The 15,053-nt window shown below is 39.1% G+C and overlaps 1 long non-coding RNA gene across 1 annotated transcript; it reads left to right on the top strand.

The window, feature by feature from the left end:
• The first annotated feature begins 398 nt into the window (after positions 1 to 398).
• Positions 399 to 10,346, top strand: LOC116335791. Its single transcript, XR_004200668.2, has 3 exons — positions 399 to 611; positions 6,312 to 6,511; positions 9,290 to 10,346. It is a non-coding gene; the product is annotated as an uncharacterized LOC116335791 (long non-coding RNA).
• Positions 10,347 to 15,053: the final 4,707 nt, after the last annotated feature.

The raw sequence follows: 15,053 nt of genomic DNA on the forward strand, positions 1-15,053 counted from the left end.
CAGCCTTCGGATACAGATTTTGTTTTTGCTTGTTCTCTAATACGATGTTCTTTTTATGGTTATGATCATTCTAACACTATTTATACAACTGATATCTGTTGTTAAATCTGCAAACAGTACCTCGACATTGCAGGCCATATAACCTAAGAGCCACACGACTGCAACCATGTTATGTCTCCTTTGTAATTAAAACGATTAAAAAAAGCTACTTTATATCACATTTTTATATGGAAAACATTAACCAGAGAACATGCCCCTCATATTCAAAACCACCCTCTTGATTTCTGTAAAAGATAGACAGGAACATGGGCAGGATGTTTATACAGCAAAATGTAAACATTTTCCCTGGCCTTCTTTAAATAAAAAATCAAGCAAAAGCCCAGTTAGATCAGCTAATACTCAATCTGATGCGATATGCTTGCCTGTTCGGAGAGTCGATGCTGGACGTTTTAACACATGAATATTGTTTGTGTAATGTAGTCATAATATTTACGCAGGGACGCAAGAGGAGTGAGGTGGAAGCTCCTCCGAACTCTGAACACAGAAACTCGGACTGGGACTTGAGATCGACTCCTGCAGGCACTTCTCCATCGAATGATCGTGGAATTGAAGTAAGGTGGATTTAACGCTTTCATTCACAGGATTACTAACAGTGATGCAGCTCTTTAATCCCCACAGCGGGAGACGTAGAGTATGCGATTTGCATTATGTTACATAATATAGGACAATTAGAAAAGTTGAGTTCAAATTTGGATCAAGCTCTGCCTTCTTGTACTAAGTGACAGTTTACTTGGAAAATGATTGTTTGTTTGTTTTCCAACACCGAAAAACCAACTTTAAGATCGCTTTATTGCTTTCTCACAAAATTGCGAGCGAGAGCTACTGGAAGTCGAGGAGTATAGCCTGAAACTGTTGACAGTAGGTTGGTTATTGTTCCCTGGAGATCTCGATAGCTGCAGCCTGCAACCTTTTGAATTCAGTTAGATGAGCGCGTGCTTCTGCTCGCTGTCGGCGTTATTGTTTTTTAGGGGTTCGTGACCGTTGATTTTGGCACCGTGGACATAAATAACAGGCGAATATATGTATTTTGGTTCGTGCGTAAAACCAGAGTGTTTGGCGACTCCATTGTGCGCAAAAATCCTGTAATCTTTTCAAGGAGTTCCGTTTGAGGTGACACATTTTAATCAAACTCAGTGTATAAGTAAAATATCGTGCGCTTTATTAATGTTCCTACTGATTAAATTCCCCAGTGCCAAAACATAAGCGGGCGGTTTTCTTTTGTTCCAGGTGGTTTGCCAAAGGGAAATCGAGAAAACAATTCATTGTAAAAAAAAAAAAATTTCATTGTCAGCCCAAAGGTGACAGGCGTGCCAGGGTTAGATTTTACTGTTTCAGAGGAGATTTAGAACCACGGATAAGTGAATGTGAGTATTGTTTTAACCAGTGCCTGTTCGGCCACTCGCCTGAAGTGAGGGCCACACATTTATCAGCATAGCAGACCACCCAGCGCGCACCAGGGGCAGGCGCGCTCCCGTCCTCTTTCTGCCCACTGCATTTAATTACCGCTGATGACTTCATACCATTCTTTGTCTCACGCTCTTTAGAGTCATGTTATTTGCAAATATATCTATATATACAAAAGCATTTATATAGCTTTCCTTTTTATGGAGGTGGGGGGTGGGGGGTGTCTGATGTGTCTCTGGTGTTTAAGAAGAAATTATCTGTTTGCTGGCCTCTGCTGCATATTCTGTACACGGTGCAAAGTTATATCTTTTCATTATGGAGAAATCGATTAAAGGTATTATTCACCCTCAGAATATCACATAGTACAAGTAGTAAAAGAATACAAGAATATTATACAGTACAAGTACAAGACATGTTCTTTTATAGTGGAAAGAGCGAGTTTTGAAAATCTTTTTGCCCCTTCCTATGAACAGGTATACACACACACACACACACACACACACACACACACACACACACACACACACACACACACACACACACACACAAAACTGCTTAAAAGGTGGCATATTATGTTCATCATCACTGGGGCTTGAGATCCGAGGTCAGAACCTCCCCGTTGCTGTGTCGCAGACGAAGTCGTGCACTTTTCCGTGACGTCGCATCTTGAAATATTTGACAGCGCTGCATCCTCAGGAATGCTTGTCCACTTAGGTGGAGGTACACCGCAGAGCGCACAGTACTGACAGGCTTTCCGGGCCGCCTCACTAGTATTTACTGAAACAGATTTTCGGTTGATCACGTTGTTACAATAATCTGCTGACCTGTACGTAGACATTTTTTTGTTCGTCACATTCTTACTTTACAGAGCCTACTTTAGGATCACACCTATGATAAATAATAATAATAAAAAAATTATGTATGCATATGAAATTTAATTATTTTCCAATTCAGTCTAAGCAGCATTGCCATGTTCTTCAGCTCAGTCTTGCCACTACGCATAAAAACAAAAAACAGAAACTTACTGATATCTGATATTACATGATTAAATGATAAACTGAGGTGCTGTGATCTGTAGTCAAAGCAATGCTGCGTTGTCCTACATCATCTAAGAAAGACTTGACATTATAAAGTTTGAAATAATTTCCTTGTCACGAGAAATTACATTATGCCTACACCTGGCGGATCACAGATTTAAAAGAAGCGGAAGCTATGATCTTAATTTGATTTGGACTCTGAACAAAATACAAGGTCGGCGAGTTTAGGTCTAGGTGCAGAGAGACTTTCAGAATATTGGTGCAATAACTTGATCAAATGTTTCTTTCTTTAAGTAATAAACCGTTTCCCTCTTCGGTGGTAAAGGAGGGTCACAGAGAGGCCGCAGGGACTTGTTTCAAGGACTGTATGACAAGTAATCGATCAACTGGCTGTAAATTCGACCGACTTGAACTTGAATTAAGTTTTTAGGCAAATTTTCTAATATTTTTTTAATTTTATAATCAGTACTTGTAAACGGGAATAAGACATGGATAGCAAATAAACAAACAAACAAACGAATGAATAAATGTTTCCACTAATGTCGTTTGTTTGGCCTAAACTGACTGCAAATCTGAGAAAGAAAAACACATTTTTAATTATAATGAGCTCGAATCAACACATGAAAAAATAAGATCTAATCTCAGTCTCTCAGGGAGCTGAAATCAATTAACAAAGACATGAATGGCTGTTAATAAGAGAATCTGGTTCAGTTTGAATTATCCTATTTTTTAACGACATAGATTTTTCTCTTTGATTTTTATTCTCACACTCATTTTATTTTTACGTCTTCTACAGAACTGAAATGTCAACAACTCTTTAAATGCACAAATAGTGTCGAGCTCTCAGTTTTGCACAGAAATGCTCGAGAAAAATGTAGAAAATAAAAGTGTTTATCTCGCATTTATACGAATTCTGATAAATATTTAATGCTTTATTGACTAACATTAATAACTCAAATAGAAAATAATCCGATGGAAATGTTATTCACATATATGTGGTTATGAATTTTTTAAAAACATTTTTTTAAATTATTTACACAATTTGTATTGTTAACTGTTTAAGATGGGTTTCTGGCTCTTTGCTTCTGCAGTGTCGCCTGTAGTCCACTCAGCATTGTCACTTTAATTAAAAACAGTGTGTCCTAATGTCGGAGTGGGCACCCCCTCATCACTTTCCCTGCGCTGTAGGTGGCCGTGTATATTTTCGTTTAAGTGGTGTTTATGTGATCGAGAAGGGACGGGATTGCTAGCAGACCGCTGATTGCGCGCGTTGGGCCACTATGTGGATTTGAAGTGTATTTGATGGGCACTGCCGTCTCCAGTAATCAGCTGCTGCAGAAATGGCTTTATGATCTTTTAATTTTCCAGATAAGATATCGGTACTACAAAGAAAAGTAGTTACCTCTAATCTGCTCATCAAGACATGTTTTCCATATTTTTTTTCTAACCTCATCAATTCCGACAGAGATGTCCACAACTTTTATAGAAATGTTTGATTTTGCTCAAATTAAAAGGATGCACACAATCGCGCTTCCGTAGAGCCCTAGAGTATGACACTGAGCCGAAGCTACTCATATGAGCACTACTGACAAATCAAAGGATAAATTAATGTTTCCAGCCTGTGCGTCATGTTGAAGATATCAGAGTCTGACGGATATAAAAAGGTGTAAGTAAATCTTATCTCAGTTCATTTGTGTTACCTTTCCCCTAAAAAGGGGGAGGATTTATTTAATCAGAAGATTAAATTTTACAGTGCGATAATTTTAATTGGAATGCGTGGAAAAGTGTGGAAACGCAGCCTTGTTTAGCTGTTTTAAGTTTCCCATCGGTTACATCCTGGTGACACGTCTCACATGGAGACATACAGCCACCTGCCTGCATCCGCCTCACACCCGCAATAACAGCTGTGTTGTTATCAATTCCTTCGATTCAGCTTTATTTCTGTAGCGCCACATCACAGCAAGATTTATCTAAGCACATTCTAGATAGCAAAATAGTAACCTTCTGTTGTTATGGAAGGTCCCCTGCAGAAAAAAAAAACAGCTTCCTGCAGGACTAGAAGCACAGAGAGGGGAGCATTAAAGGGCGGAGAGCAGAGACAAAAAGATGAACTCGGAGAAACAGCAGACAATAAACATTGAGTAGGTTGGTCAGGTCAGTGACCTCAGCCTTAGACTTAAACTGACAACTGCGAGTCCTCCACAGTGATAATAATACCGTACAGCATGAATTCAGATTGAAACCATGAACTGAATGAACTTGTTTCAGTTAAATTAACCCCAGGCCTCGTTAGAATATCTTATACTGTAACTGTAAAATTAGTACCAGAGTCCCCTAAGCTTTTGGTCATCTGGTAATCCCTTTTAGATTTATATGTTGGATAAGGGAGCATTTTTTCTTTTTTTTTTGTCATTATCAGTTAACAGATAAAGAGGTTATCATACCAAAGTATGAGTCATTGGTTTAAAAAACGCTATTGTGAGAACCCCAGGCTGCTCAGCAACACTTCACACGCCTTCCCGCAACTGTCCCTGGTGTGCCATACTGTCAAATTATAGACAGCCCACTCCCACTCCTGTTTTCTTTCTTTTTCTTCTAGATTCACTTGTTTGTCACATGTAAAAGCAAATTCGACCCTGTTTTTTTTTTTTTTTAAATGGTCTTCTTTTGACAGCCTCATGTCGAAGCATTCCTTTCAGACAATGAAAAAACAAGCATGAAAGCATATGTAAAATTCTTTCTGGTTTATTTTGTGATTATAAGCAGTACCACATAATTTGACATGAAGGACAGCAGTGGGGAGAATTTGGCAGGTCCGGAGCTTTCACAAATTCCTGACTTTCCAAATGTGGTTAGCACTTGTAGAGAAAATGCTTCATAATTTTATATACCTGTATATAGCGGCAAACTGGTGTTTCAGTAACTTTGTAACTTTTTGGATGTGTGTGTGTTTAAAAAAAAGTCAAAAGGGCAGAATTCAAAGGAAAGAGAAAAACATTATTTAAAAATTTTCATTACATACAATAGACACACAATATACATTTTATTTACAAAGTTAAAGCATTCATGGTATGTTTTTTAATGGCTCAGTGGCTGTTTTCATATTTAGTTATGTATTAACACAATTTCTCTAATAAAAACATTTCACAATGTTCCTTAATATTATCAATTTTCAGTGATTTTCATGCATTATTTTTTAAATAATATTTTTTTTTTGGTTTCTTGAAAACATTATGATCAAAAGTTTAATTAAAAAACAATACATTGCAAAGCTTGTCAGAGTAATAGTAAGATTGGCTATTTTGGTGAATAAGAGATGATTAAAGCAGCAGTTATGCTAGCAAAATATTGAATGACAGCATGTGATATTTCTCAAAGTTTCCGGTTTCCTTCAGTGGGAGTGATGGTGTGTGGTCTTCATATTTGTTTACTTTCCTTTTAGTAAAGCTTTATTTAAATGCGTAGAATATTTAAACTAGGACAAACTTGACGTCATCATGCGCGAGTGTTCCTGAATCGTTCTGTTTTTTTGCATTTAAGTTAATTTAGAGCTCAATTTGATTCATCCAAAGCTGCTTTATGTGTTAATTAGCTTTGTCATGATAAAAGTATCTATTTGATTCAAAGCCTTGATTAAACTCATTATACTTGTGGCAGTATGATTTTTTGTTTCTTGTGTGACAATATCTGGTGGATTTTTTTGAAGTCGCTGCACATTGTTTTGTGCTCAGCATAAATATGACATTTTTTAGACGCTTTCCTGCATCACGGCCTTACTATTTCTCTCTCTCCCTCTATTTCTTTTAAAAGAAAAGACTCAATCCCACACAGTGAGTTCGAGCCTGTTTGGTGCCCCACCCTGGAGTCCTGCACACCTCCCAGGGCCGGTCCATCATGGTCTGTCTAATGCAGGCAAAGACATCAATAATGAGAGCTGAAGCAGAAACCACAGCGGAGAACACAAAAGAGAGAGGGAGGGCACACACAGGCCACAATTGGCTCTGCTGCAGGTTAGCTTCTTTGATATTGCCTTGATTTCAGTTTGATGGGTGCACATGGGGCGACATGGGTTTATACGTATGTGTTTACATAATATGTATGGTGTTTACGCACAGCCCACCGACTCTTTTTTTCTTTACTCTGAAGGGGGATTTTCCTGTGGCAAGCTGCTTCGGAAAAAGCAATTAAGAATTCCCAAACAGTACACCACAATGGGAGATATCGTTTGTGCAATGTGTGTTCCATGTCCCTCACAGTTTTTGTCTGGAATGGGTTGACTATTTTTAATCTGCACATAACCGAATCCACCTACAGACAAACCACAAATTGAATGAAGGGGAGGGGGATGAGTGGGCACTGTAATTGCCTATTGTGGAGCTCAAACTCCTCTGTTCTGCCATAAACAGCTTTTGGTAGTTCACAACTTGATACTCAGTGCTCTTGAAATGAGGGCATATCCTTGTTGTCTGTGGGAACCCATTGCCAGGCAGTGGTTGGAATCAGTCAGGAATGCTTTGGGATGGTAACTGGATTCAGTTGTAATGCCCAGCTCTCCACAGCGGAACACTAGGGTGGGAAAAAGGCCGAGAGCATTTCCTGAGTGGAGGGGGGTCCCAGCGAAGCATCACGCGCATGGGCATCATGTGACAGAGACCCTGCCAGGTTTAGGCTGTGATCCCAAGTGAAGAGAGGAGTACACCCGTTAGGAGAGGTGTGGTTGGTGCGGTAGGCAGTGCCAGGGAAAGAAATGAGAGGACAGGGAGAGGCTGGAATGAAGAAAGAAGCTTAAATATAAGTGCAATATAGTGTAACCCCTGAAGGACTAGTCAAGAGGTCAACAAGAGAAGGGGGTAAATTGGTGTCATCTGTCTAAATTATTTATTCATTTATTTATTGTGGAAAATGTGAATCGAGTTGTTAAATAGTCTTTTTAAATTGTTAGAAATAGAGATTCATTTTTTGTGTTCAGCTTTTGTATTTGTTTAGGTTCGCCTTCATTCATGTTTTGAGTTTAGCTGCTCACAAAATATGCAAAATAACAGTAATGTTTCATACAGCCAAATCAAATAAAAAAGCTCCTCCCTTATTCACATGGGGTCACTGCAGTGGGTAGCTCCACGTGTTTGATTTGGCAGGTTTTATACAGCGGAGGCTTTTCCTGACGCAATTCCCCAAGGGATTTGTGTCTCTTCCCGGGTTCAAACCAGGGATCTTTTGCTTGTTGGGCAAATGTGTAGATCACTGTGCTATGGAGCTAAATAGGAAACAAAATATAAAAGTTTATCATTTTTTTAAACTCAGCTCAAATAAAAACTGTGTACACAGCAGGGAGGTTTCAATAGTCTCATTGGCCCACCACCAGAGGTTTTGCATTTAATGAGAGGAAGCGTGCTTGAAAAGAAAGTGTCTATGATTTCAAAATGAACAGGTTATTAACAGGTTATTAACAAACAAGTGTCCTCAGCACACTGCAAATCACTGCCCAAGTCTTCAAGGCGCAATGGCATCAGATTCGGTAAATTTTGGTACATCTGTTCACAATAAAAGGCCATGATCGCCTCTGAGTTTTTTAACTGTAAAAAATGAATGCAATCCAACTATTTATTTATCTTTTGAAATTTAACCTCAGTGGAGACCACTATAAAGTGTGTGTCTGTGTGAGGGCAGATGCCTGTGTGTTTTGATTTGACTAAGTTATTGCTGTGAGATGAAGGGGGTGTGACCTATGTGGCAAATTGTGTGACAGAAAAACACAACAGAACAAATATTGTTGCACAAAAAAAAAAGAAAGAAAAGGAAAAAATAGCAGTTTGTTTGTTCATTTCCCTTCCTGAATTTGATAATGCTTTCATCTCCAAACTCAACTGCAACAAACCACATTTTAAAGCCACTATAGCGAAGCCAACAGATGTTATTTTAACAGTGTTTGTTTAAGCTCAACGCGCCACTTACATGTTCGTTTGGACTTGGGAAAAATAAGAGTGTGAATCCGTCCATCCGTCTGGCTCTGTGTCTGCTTTTCTGTGCAGTCAGTGGCTGCATCACCGTTGTTTTTGCGTGCTTCTTGCAGCTGCCTATGCCACTGATGCATGTATTCATGTATGAGTGTATATGAGAGTCTCGCTGACTAAATATTGGTGTGTATATGTGTCCAGACTGGTGCTGGCAACCAGACATTGCTCTCTTTGGCTTGTGTAAATGTTGTGGTGATCTTGGGAAGAATCTTACCTTATGGTTGTCAAAGGGCTTTTTATTTCCACCTGCTACCGGCCTCTTTCCGCTGGTCTGCTCTATAACAATGGTACTGCGAAAGCTGCGGAGTTTAAAGTGATTTATGTTAGACTGTATTTGGCCCTACTTCAGATTGGGGCCTGAAAGGAAGTGGCTATCCCTCCCTTCCACCTTAAATACCCTGCAGGCTTCAAGAGCTGATCAGGACTTTCTTAGACATCCCATTTTAACAAAGTGCCAATGTGCTCAAAAGACTAGCTGGCAGGTGCAGATAAACAACGTTTTCAAGACTTATAAGTCAATTTACCAGCACATAAAACACAATGTAGTTCATTTCTGCGATACACTCAAACCCAGATTTAGCCCCTCCATCCTTTCTCTAGCCATCACTCTTTTTTCTGGTCCTGTCACGGGGGAAAAGAGATACAGCCTCATCCCCACTGCATTCTTTCCATTTTGCTGAAGAGGAGCGTGGCAGAGAAGGCAATCTATCACCCAAACTGTCCGTCCATCTCTCTCCCTACTTCTAACTGTGTTTCTCTTTCTCCTTCCTCTAGGCTAGAGTGGGCAGGCATGCGGCTTTGGCCACAGGAAGCTGTGAATTCTTTGGAGAATGGAAGATGTCTTATGGAGAGACATACTGGCCCCCCACCCACCCACTCACCACCTCAAAATGACCCCTGACCCTTTTCATGTGTTTATATCAGACCGTGGAAGTGAGAAATAGTGATGAGTCACTCTGGCTGTGTGTTTACACTCTGGAGTCACGCAAGGAAGGAAATCAGCCACGGTCTGCTAAAAGTGGCGAGGTGAGAGAGAATAGCTGCAGTCCCGAGTGCTGCAGTGATTTACCTCTCAGAGCCAGAATTTGCTTCGTGTCATCTCTGCTGTGAAAACTTTCAACCTGCAGAAAAGCACAGTAGACCTTTGTGGAGGAAAAGGGCCAAAACAAGTAGTAGCCACTGGGGATAGGTGTGCGCATGAGAGAGATACGGAATATTTCAGGAAACATAACAGTTGGAATAAGTAAAAGAATTATTTCAGCAGAATGCATGTCATCCAGATGTTACGGAGTTCTTAATATGTTGGACTTTTGTGTTTTGTTAGTGATGACCACGTTTAATTGCACTTCAATCATTCTCACACCTCACTGTATTTAAATGAAAACCTACACTCGCACACATTCGCTTTGTCTTTAAGAAGAGCTCATAATAAACTCATCACTGCACATTTAACTGTGTTATTCATCTTTCACAAATATTTTTTTTAGGAGTATTAAATAACTAACTAAAACTGCTATTACACTTTCACCTGGCATTGTTTCGAACCAGGAGTTTATGTGATGGAGTTTTTGCAGGCGATGATTTTCAAAAGAAAAAACAAAGCAGCAAACATTTGAAATTATTACTTTGCAGCATATTTTAACATTTTACTTGAATATTTCAAATGATCTCACCCTCCTAATTGTCTCCAGGTTGGACAATATAAAAAAAAAAATCTAAGATTATTAAAATATTTGATGTATAAATGTGATTTTTTATTTTTAAGAGGAAAACAGATTACATTAGAGTCCATTCTAATGACTACAGCGATATATGTGTGTGAAAATATTTCATAAAAATACAACCCCCCGAGTTAGTCGAGTTGCAGTGTGACATATTTTTACTGATATGGATAAAACAATTAAAATCTGAAATGTAAATTTCTGGTAGAAGACAAACATAACACTGTTCGCTGATCGTACTTCATCATTGCCATCAAAACCAGTTGTGTTGTGCTCAGGAAGCCTTTATGTTCAGTGTACTGTAAGGTGTGTTTACTGTGGCTTCCACCAGTGTTTCAACCACAGTGTCATTGTTGTCCTCCACTGTGCGTGACTTTAGCTTTTAAATTGCACAACTGTTGTTTTCGAGACACAGCTGTAGTTACTGCCGCTGTGCTCTGTAAATAAAAAGTGACACTTTATTTCTTCCTGTCATTGCACTGGTGCAAGTACCTTCATTGCTGACTGTAGCGCGTATCCTTTTACACACCCCCGTACACACCGCCACAATGAGAGAGTCAGCAGCTCTTATTTTGGCCGATCTCTCCTGAATTGTAAGTCCTGTCAGGGGTTTTGATTGATAGTTGCATTTATCACCATATTATTAAGTAATCAGGCTCACCACAGCTGGGCCTGAAGCTCCTTAATTCTAGCTAAAGTACACAACTTCATGCTAATTAAAGGTTTGGTAAACCTGTTTATTTTCGTGAATTTTTAGAATATAGTTGTGTGTGTTATTATGTGTTTTAAGTGTGCTGATTATTGCATTTGTATCCTCTCAGGAACATTTAGAGCCAAGCTTTACTGCTTCATGTTCATAAGAAAAACTGTAAATAATCACATGTGGAGAGAAATAATTCATGCTTCATATGATGCATGTAGAATGTAGAATATTCTGCATTAGTAAAAAAAAAAATCTACAAAATGGCAACGAGGGAATGAACCTAAATTCTGTAAACAACACAAGAGGGTGAATCAGTCTGTGTTCTGTGGATCAGGAGAGGTTTGGTCTCGCTTTCTTAATAGAGCCTGCAGCGAGCTGCATTTGTGTATTCCTGAGGTAAACACAGTCATGGCAAAGTGGACGCGCTGCTGAGTGTGTCCTGACTGGAGACAGAGAGCACTGTGGCACTGTACTTTCTGAGACGCTGGCAGCTCTCTCGAGGTAGGGTTAATTTGATGAATGGCCATCTGCTAATGGGCCATGTATTAGGGTGAAAAAGCTCTTTTAAAAGCCATAGTTTGAGTCGTTTCTATGGGCAATTTGATTTAGGAATCAATCAGGTGGCAGATGTTCCATGTTGCATCAGTCAACTTTGTCCTATACGCGCGCTTTTTACTTGATATGAATTGCTTGAATGACTGTGTGCAGTAATCAAAGCAGAACATATTTTCATATAAGTTAAAACATCAGTGAGGCCATACCCTGATTTTAAAAAGCAATTAGTTTTAGTTATTGTATATGTAAACTGAATAATGTTAAAAATGAAATATATAATCTTATTTTGTCTTTACCACCTACTTAAGACTTTAGTACTTGCAGCGTTAAGTTGTCCACAGGGAAGAAACACAAGCTGGAGTTCCAATAAAGTAAATTTATGTTTTCTGTGTATTCAGAATTTTTTTTGTGCAGTAAGCTAAATACCTAAAGTGACAAATATAGACTGACAAATATATATACATAAAGATTTCGTTGTACTTATGTGGAATAACAGTAAAAAGTTTTGTTCTTTTTTGTCTCTTTGATGCAGATTGTTGTGTGTGTGTGTGTGTGTGTGTGTGTGTGTGTGTGTGTGTGTGTGTGTGTGTGTGTGTGTGTGTGTGTTGCACAATAATAGTGTGACACTAATAATATATAAAAATATGAAACATATGGCTGCTAGTGCATGTATAATAATTGTTTCCGTATTTGTTACTACATTTACTATGCTTCTGTTTTTATATGTTGTGTACTGTAAAAAAAAGAAAAAAACTCTGAACGGCTATTTTGCAAAAATTGACAAAGTTTCCATGTTTTCAACAATAAATTTCCAATTTCTGCACAAACTTGAAATGCTGGTTGTGCATTTTTGATATTTGCCCTCCTTTCTCTACTTAAAACATCCACACATGAACAGACGAATAAATAACTCTGCAAGGCAAAACTTCACTCAATAGCTTCTTTTTTTTCTACATACGGTAATCTTTTGCGTATGAAACCACTTAATCAGAGTTAAATTTAGCATTAGAGCCAAATTCAAGTGAACAACCACTTAAAGACCTTATGATGACTTCTCTGGTTTTCTGTGGTAGGGTGTAGCACACATATGATAAACATTGCCAGATACAAATTCAGAAATATTGAAGCTGCTGGTGGTCCTCATTTTTATTTATGTTAGCTTTTTTTCCCAAAGAATTGTAGGTCAGTGTTTGTACTGTCCAGTTTTCCAGCTAAGTAGACCCTGCAACTGAATGACACTTGATCAATAAATAATAGCACTGCTTATCCGTGATATACAGCAGGCTCGAGCGCTTGTGTTGTCTGTGACCTTGGACCTCAGTTTGGCTAAAAGCAGATTCACGCTGGCTTATCAGTGTTTCTGCAGAGGTCGTGTGAATCAGAGCAGCTCAGACATTCTTAAAATATATATTTTGAACACTGAAAAAAGTAGAAATGATCAGACGGATTGTAGCTGTACCGCTGAAATTAAAGCCATGCAGCAGGAATCTTGAACATGTCTTTTTCATAGGTGAATACGCGTCAGTAATGAAGTGCAGAACTAGTTAAACAGCATTATCTAGTTTAAAGCAACAAATTCTCTGCAGTGTTTATCTAAAAATCACACTGTAGTGGATTTTACTCACAATCACTTCTGTCCTTAATATTAAGCAGAGAGTGACAGACACTCAAGATGTTAATTTTCCGGGAGGCCATGTGCCATTTCTCCATGTCCAAAACGCTTTATCTCAGGTGTTGGTAAGGACAGACTGAGAGACAGACAGCCACATGGTTCTACTTTTGCCTGCTAATTCCAGGGAATCAATCCTAAATGACACCTATGGGATACACAGAGTGGATTTCTCTCTGATGCAGATTGGTGGTGGTTTGCAGATGAAAGACAGTAAAATAAATAAAGTTGTGGCAAGCAGGCAGAACTCTTCTGTCCACACAGTACAACCATAATGGGATACATGCTGACATGCGGGAAGAAGTGGAGGCCTGCTCCTGTTTTCACCGCTGTTGCCATGGAAATGCTGATGGAGTGCTGCTGCTCGTCCTAAATATCTCTGTTGACATTTGTTTTGAAAAACATTCTGTTTTTCGCTTTCAAAGGGTCGGAGAAAGTTACCAAACAAGTAGAATAATAGTGATTAGCAGAAGGCAGCTCTGTTTGCCGTTAACCTCTCAGCTTGCTGGTACTCTTTTAATCCTAAAACACGTCATTAAATCAAACTCAGCAGTATCAAATGGCTTTTTAACCTCCCCTAATTAATCTTTTCATCAGCTGCTGTGTCTGCGGTTGGCCTGAAGTAAGAATGGTAATGGTAAGGCAATCCTTGCTTGACTCATCCAGGCTGGGATCATACATGATACTCCTACAAGTTACTCCGACCTGCTATTCCACCCCGGTGCCAATGCAAATTCATTGTGTTGCACAATACCGGACATTTCACTCTTGCTGGGGGTTTTTGCGTCGCTGTTTGAGCATGGCTTAAATTTAATTCCTACTGCTTATTGTGCTTACTGTTGAACTTTATTTGTACTTATTGTACTTGGTCTGCTGAAGGGGAAAGTGTGTGCTCAATGCAATGCATGTATAAATAGGACTGTTTTGTGAACCATTTTGAAACCAGTCACAGTTCCACATGCAAATAGCATATATTATATCATGTAGAAATCTGCAGCCTCCAGTATGCATATGTTGAGAATGGACTTTTCAGAGACGTCAGACATCTTCAACATCTACCTATTTATGCTATGATGACAAAGAACTAGAACAGGCAAAATTTAAAGACATCTGTCTAGGTAACTGCAAATTCTTGTGAGGAAAAAAAGCCATTTTAATTCAAGCCAAGCCAACTTTGGGGATTTTTATAGAACTTAATATGTGTCCATGGGGAATCTTTAAAACTGAAATGGACTCGTTAAAAAGGTAGAAGCAGTTACACAAATGTCCCTCTTATTGGCTCAATAATTAGCAGCAAATAGCCTGCAGATAGCAGAGGGGCATTATCAAGTTTTTGTCACTGGTGCCACTGAAGTGATTTATTCAGATTCTGGTCAACTCCCGTCTGATGCACTTTAACAAATCACAGCCTGGGGACTAGCAACCCCCCACCCTGCTCACCTCTGTCTCCCTCTGACCCACACACACTCACAGTGACAAGGTCTAACACTGCTATCACCCAAAGTCAAGCCATCCTACACTTCAGGCAAAAAAAAAAAAAAAGTAATGAGACTGTTATCTTTGGAAAAGTGATGTAAAAGCTGTGTCACAATGCTAAAATTGGTACCTTCATTCCTCATGTAAACATATTATTAACTTTTGCAAGAAGCCAAAAAGTAGACTCATTTATTTACAAGAAACAACATTTTATTATGAAAAACTGCAAGCTTTTTTTTAATGATTAAACTGTCTGTGACCACCAGCAGTACTGTGTGACCCAGGGGCTCAGGGTGATAAGACCTCCATAACTCTACTTTATCCCCCTGCTCATTATCAACCTCAATCCCAGATCTGCCCTGATCCCTGAGGCTACAGCAGGACAGGCTGCTCTATACCTTCCTCTGCCTGAAG

This window comes from Oreochromis aureus, linkage group 1 (assembly GCF_013358895.1).
Source record: "Oreochromis aureus strain Israel breed Guangdong linkage group 1, ZZ_aureus, whole genome shotgun sequence".
Lineage (NCBI taxonomy): Eukaryota > Metazoa > Chordata > Actinopteri > Cichliformes > Cichlidae > Oreochromis > Oreochromis aureus.